This window comes from Lithobates pipiens, unplaced genomic scaffold, assembly GCF_037356315.1.
Source record: "Lithobates pipiens isolate NorthernLeopardFrog02 unplaced genomic scaffold, aLitPip1_a1.2 Scaffold_3, whole genome shotgun sequence".
In the NCBI taxonomy this organism is placed as follows: Eukaryota; Metazoa; Chordata; class Amphibia; order Anura; family Ranidae; genus Lithobates; species Lithobates pipiens.
This window is the reverse complement of record NW_027507790.1, coordinates 268688442-268694441: the sequence shown is the minus strand read 5'-3', so window position 1 is coordinate 268694441 and position 6000 is coordinate 268688442.

Here is a 6000-nt window from a genome sequence, read left to right as displayed (position 1 = left end):
AAGGAGAAGGGGGCAAAAGTGTAGCACAGCTGGTAGTGCCAAGGGTGGGCGAACGCATCCAGCCCTACTGCTGCGTCCCCTCGGTGAAGGTGGACAGATTCTTTTCTCTTCGAGTTTTGCTGGCTGGCAAAAAGGTCTATCTGGGGAACCGCCCAAGCCTCGGAAATCAACAGGAATACCTCCTGATTCAGACTCTACTCCGCCTCTATCAACTTCCGCCTGCTTAGGAGATCTGCAAATAAGTTCTGAGAACCTTTCAGATGCACTGCCGATAATGAGGCCGTATTCTGCTCTGCCCTGGCTAACAAAAGATTGGCTAACTCCATCAAGCCTCTGCTCTTGGTTCCCCCCTGCTTCATTATATAGGTTACCGCAGTTGTTTTGTCTGACAACACCTGGACATGGTGACCACTCAATATCTGCTGAAAGGCCAACAAACCCAGATAGATCGCCTTCAGCTCCCTCCAGTTGGACGATCTTCGGGATTCCCACTTGGACCAGACCCCCTGAGAAGTTTGACCTCTCAGGTGGGCCCCCCAACCCCAGGCACTTGCGTCTGTCGTCAGCCACTTGTCCATGGGAAAGACCCCTTAAGAGGTTTGTTTGGTCTCTTCACCACCAGAGAGCCCTTTTCGTCCTTGTATAGATCCTTATCTACTTCTTCAGAGGATCCTGATGGGACCAGTTTGACAGAATATCCCTCTGAAGGGGTCTGGAATGTAATCTGGCCCATTGAACAGCCAGGATTGCTGCCGTAAGCAGACCCAGAACTGCCATAGCCGACCTGACCGAGACTGTCTGGTTGCTTTGTACCTGCTTTACAGCTAGCTGTATCTTTTCCTGCTTTTCCACAGCGGCACGAACACCTTCTGGAGAACCAAATCCATTGAATAACCCAGAAACCTCATCTCCTGTGAGGGGACCAGATTTGACTTCTCCAGATTCAGAAGCCACCCCAGGCTTTTGAGGTGAGACTGGGACGCCTGGAGATCTGGGACGACTAGGATCTTCTGCCTGGAGTCCGCGAAAAACAAAAATCCCCTTTAGCTTCAGGGGCTCCAGAGCCTCTGCCATAATTTTTGTAAAGACTCTGGGGGAGGATGAGAGTCCGAATGGCAGAGCCCTGAATTGGAGGTGCCATACCGAACCCCCTAGATCCACTGCCAGGCACAAAAACTGCTGAGATGCCTGGTGAATGGGTATATGGAGATAGGCATCCCTTAGATCCAGGGATGCCATGAAACAATCCGGGGTCAACAATTTTGTGATGGAAAAAATTGTATCCATCCTGAAGTGTTTGTACCGTATTGACCTGTTCAGAACTTTTAAGTTCAGGATCAGACAGTACTTCCCTGAGGGTTTCCTCACCAAAAAGATATGGGAGTACAATCCCCTGCCTTGCTGACTTACTGGGACTTGGATCAAGACCTTTTGCTGCATCAGCTCCTGCAACAGGACCGTCATTGCAGAGGCCTTCTCCTGTTCCCTCAGTAAGGCCGTCACATAGAACCTGCTCAGGGGTGGTTCTGAAAACTCTAGTCTGTATCCCTGAGCGATGGCGCTTTTCACAAACAAACTTGGGGACACTGCGTCCCACTGTTCGAGAAAAGCTGACAGTCTCCCCCCCCCCACTGGGGAGAGATTGTCACTTGCTTTTAGAGGCCTGCTCTGGGGGAGATCTAAAGAGAACTCCGTCCCTACCTCTACCTCTCTGTGGACCCCACCGGCTCTTACGGTCCTGGTCTTTCTTATGGGACTGTTGAAGAGCACGAAACATTTTCTTGACAGTTTTCTTTTTCTTGGCCGGAAAAGCCTTCTTGTCAGTCGTCCTGTCCAGCACTGACTCTAGGTCGGGACCGAAGAGAAAATCACCTGAAAAGGACAAGCTACAAAGCTTGACCTTAGAAGCTGTGTCCCCTGCCCACGTTTTCAGCCAGATTGCCCTCCTGGCTGAATTCACAAGAGCCGAAGACCTGGCGGCTAGCTTGACCGACTCTACTGATGCGTCTGACATATATTTGACCGCATTCAAAATCAGTGGGAAAGACTCCAAGAGATCCTCGCGGGGCATCCCCGCTTCTACATGGCTTTTCAGTTTCTCCACTCAGCATTCCAGGTTCCTGGCCACCACTGTAGCGGCCATGGCTGGCTTCAGACTGACTGACGCTGCATCCCAAGCTTTTTTGAGGATGGAGTCAGCTTTCTTGTCCATTGGGTCTTTTAGGATTCCCATATCCTCAAAAGCTAGGTCCGTTCGTCTAAATACTTGCGAAAAAGCTGCATTGACTCGAGGCTTCTTGTTCCATACCTCCGAGTGCTTGTCCTCAAAAGGAAACCTTCTCTTGAGGGCTTTGGAGAAAAGAAGGGGCTCTTTCTGGGTCTTTCCACTCTTTTTTTAACTGTATCCGAGAGGACCCTGTGGACTGGAAAAACTCTACGTTTTGTTTCGTCCATCCCCTGGTACATTTTGTTGTGAATCGACAGCTGTACTTTTTCCTCCAGGATTTCTAGAGCCGTGTAGATTGCCCTTAAGATATCATCTACCTCTAATGATAGCTTGTACCGAGAGTCCCTGCTATCTTCTTCCTCCTCTTCAGAGTCCCTGAGGGAGACAAGAGTACTACCCCCTTCATCGCCAGAGTCCTCTACAAACTCTGCACATTGCCTTCTGCCATGAGTCTCTAAGGGGGTTCTTGCAAGAAGGACATTTCCTCTGGCTTGGTTTAGACTTTCCTAGCGACTTTCTGAAATGACATACAGTTTAAACTCACTAGGTGATTACCTGTAAGCCTACTACCACCAAGCCAGTGCAGAGACCCACCACCAACAGGCCACCAGTGAGACCCCTGAACCATGCTGCAGGGTCCGAGAGACATCACTTCTGACCCTGCAGCGACAGGCCCCCGACAGGGGGGAGCAAACAAAAAACACCACAAAGATAGCCCAATTAATGTAGCAAGAAGGCGCCGCTGCACCTCACCAACCTGGGCTGGACCGGTGCTAGGGGCGCCTGCCTCCGCCATCGTTGTCTTGCTCTCGTCCATTCCGCCGAGTAGGACAGCTTTCTTCCATACAAATCCGCCATTCATTTGAATTTTCCCGGCCGCCGTGTCATCAGGGCTGGCCGAAAGCGTAAGCACACGGTCACCTGAACCGCCCCTTGGTCCCTGCGATCCAGGCGCTTGAATCACGCCCCCTCAGAGCGCCCTGCGTCACCAGAAACTATGCCATCGCCGGCCGGGACCTGGACCCGAAAACAGAGCGCGTCGCTGACCCGCAGCGACAGAGCCCTCCCTGTGCCAACCAGCGGCCTCCAAGCTCACGACGCCAGCACTCTGAGGGTCCTCGCTCCCGTGAGATGGCGAGACCAAGAGCCCCAGGAGACCCCTCACCCCTGGAGAAGCTGCTTGGAGTCATGAACAGAAAACACCAGTTGGTAAGCCTGCTCTCCCCCGGAGAGAGTGTAGTTTTCCCTGGTTCCAGGAACATGCTTCCCCCATGGAGGAAACACAATAACTGAAGCCATGGGGGAAGAGGAGGTGTTTTTAAAGTGGGAATGTGTTTCCTGAGACGAAGGTGGAGCTACACTCTCTCTCTGGGGTTGTCCTGAAAGGCAATTTGAGAAAGAACTGTTACATTTTGAGCTAGGAAATGTTAAAGACTGTTGCCATAGGAGACAGCGTTCCTGCACATGTGGCTTCTTGCTGGAGGCCTTTCCCTGCACGGCTGTCTTCCTATTAAAAGTCTCGGAGTCTGCTAATTGAACTTGCAATTACTCAAGGGTGTCCTGGCCCTAACCCTTTCCCCCTTAAAAATTTGTAAGCGAAATAATCTTTTGCATTCAAAAAGTGTCTGGCACCCAATTGTGTTCATGTTGCACCCACTATGCCTCACAACCCACCATGTACAGAAGGATGTCAGCTATCTCTTGCCCTGGAGGTTCTCAGACTGAAGGAGGCAGGAGACCTTGCTAAAACTGTATATTCCTCAATGGCCACAAACAACTGCATGCACCAAATGTCTTTTGCAAACGCAGATATTACCTACTAAAAGTAACAGACAATCACTATGATGCACATAGCCTGGGTATTGCTGTGGGTGGGACCCAACAGGTACTTTCACTGCATTCTGCCCGGACAAAACTACACTACCCAAATTCAGTAGCACACATGGGACTTATTTAGACAGTATTATTTAGCCTCGAGTCCAGGTCTACGTACTTTAGAGGTCCTGAAATTCAATAGTTCTGCCTAGGTCATAGTCTATTCATCAGTATTTCCCGTTGTCTCCCTGTAGCTTTCCTCCATCGCTGAATTAGGGCCCTTTCACACAGGCTGACCGATCAGGTCTGCCTGTCAAGTTTTTCAGGTGGACGGACCTGATCTGACCCTCCAGTCTCCCCTATGGAGCGACACATGTCCGCTGACACCAGCTGCCATTCGAACTGAATCTGCCCGCAAAAATAAAGATGGTGGTCTTCCTCCATCCGCCCATCGGATTGGCTGGAAACAGACAGGCAGTCCGTTTCCATCCGGTTTCCCCATAGAGGATAGCAGGACTGTGTCCACTCTGCACAGAGGAGCAGACACAGACCTGTCATCCGCCTGCTCAGTGAAGCGATCCTCCTCGAGCAAGTGGAATTTCAAATACACAGATGCCCCTGTGTGAAAGGGGCCTTACTATGCCTTTTTCTGCACTTTGTGTTCGGAAGGCCATCTTGGTAGAGGTAGGGTTTTTTGCGTGCTTCCCCATCAATGACCGAAGGGGTAATATTCTAAAAGCAACAGAGATCCACAGAATAGATGAAATAGAAGTACGGAGATGCATGTACTTTGGAATCTTCTGCAGCAAGCAACACTGAAATGACATCACCATGTCTGGTGAAATTATGGCTCTTTTCACGCTTGCTAGGGTAAAAGTTTTAGCTTGCGGTTGCAGCATGGGCCCCATTCGCTTGCAAAGGAGTTTGACGGGTGGTGCTGTCTGTGAAACTTGTCATGGGTTGATTTACTAAAGGAAAATCCACTTTGTACTGCAAGTGCAGTCGCTTTAGATTTGAGGGGAAGATCTGAAATGAGGAGAAGCTCTGCTGATTTTATCATCCAATCATGTACAAGCAAAAACGCTGTTTATTTTTCTTGTATGTCCCCCTCAGATCTACAGCAACTGCACTTCCAAGTGCAAAGTGGATTTGACTTTAGTAAATAAACCCCTCTATGTCACAAAGGAGGAAAGAGGAGTCTTGCATTGCAACTACCCTGATGAGAGAAACCATGGTAAAAAGAAAGCCTGATGCACTCCTGTTTGTGCTGCATCAAGGTCTCGGCTGAAGACGGCAATGGAAAAAATGACATAGCAGTACGGTTATAAAAAGTGCCCAACAACCAGAACACAGTACAACCCCAGAAGTAATAAAAAGGTGGGACCCCCACATATGCAGAAAAACAACCCCAAAAAAATAAAATCCCCAAAACAGCCAAAGACCTCCATTAGCCACAAAGTGGGTCATTATCATTCTGCTAAGGACACTAAGCAAAACCGTGTACAAGGTAGGAAGGGTTATAGTTTCAAAAAGGGGGCAGGGTCTTCAGTTTTCCATGTGCGTAGTGTCCATTGCTCCTGTAAGGAAGTGGTTGCTTGTCCCACGGGCCCCGACTTCCGATAGGGCAAAGGTCCCCCGACTCCCCATAGGGAAAAGGTCCCATAGCCAGAATCCTTACAGCATCAGTTTGAGATGCTTCTGAGATCACTCAAAATTCCCTGATAGTTGTATTTAACCTTCAGCCGACCTGACCTGCTTCACACAGGTTTTGTATTCCCCCAAAACTTGTATAAAAATGCAAAACCTGTTTCGAACAAAACAAAATCTCCAGGATATAGGACCTAACATGGACTACTCCAAAGTCACAAACTAATTACTATGCTGGTTCCTTACAAAACATGTCCCTTTAATGTATTCTTATAGCAAATGAAAAGGTTTTACACAGTAGATACCTGCAC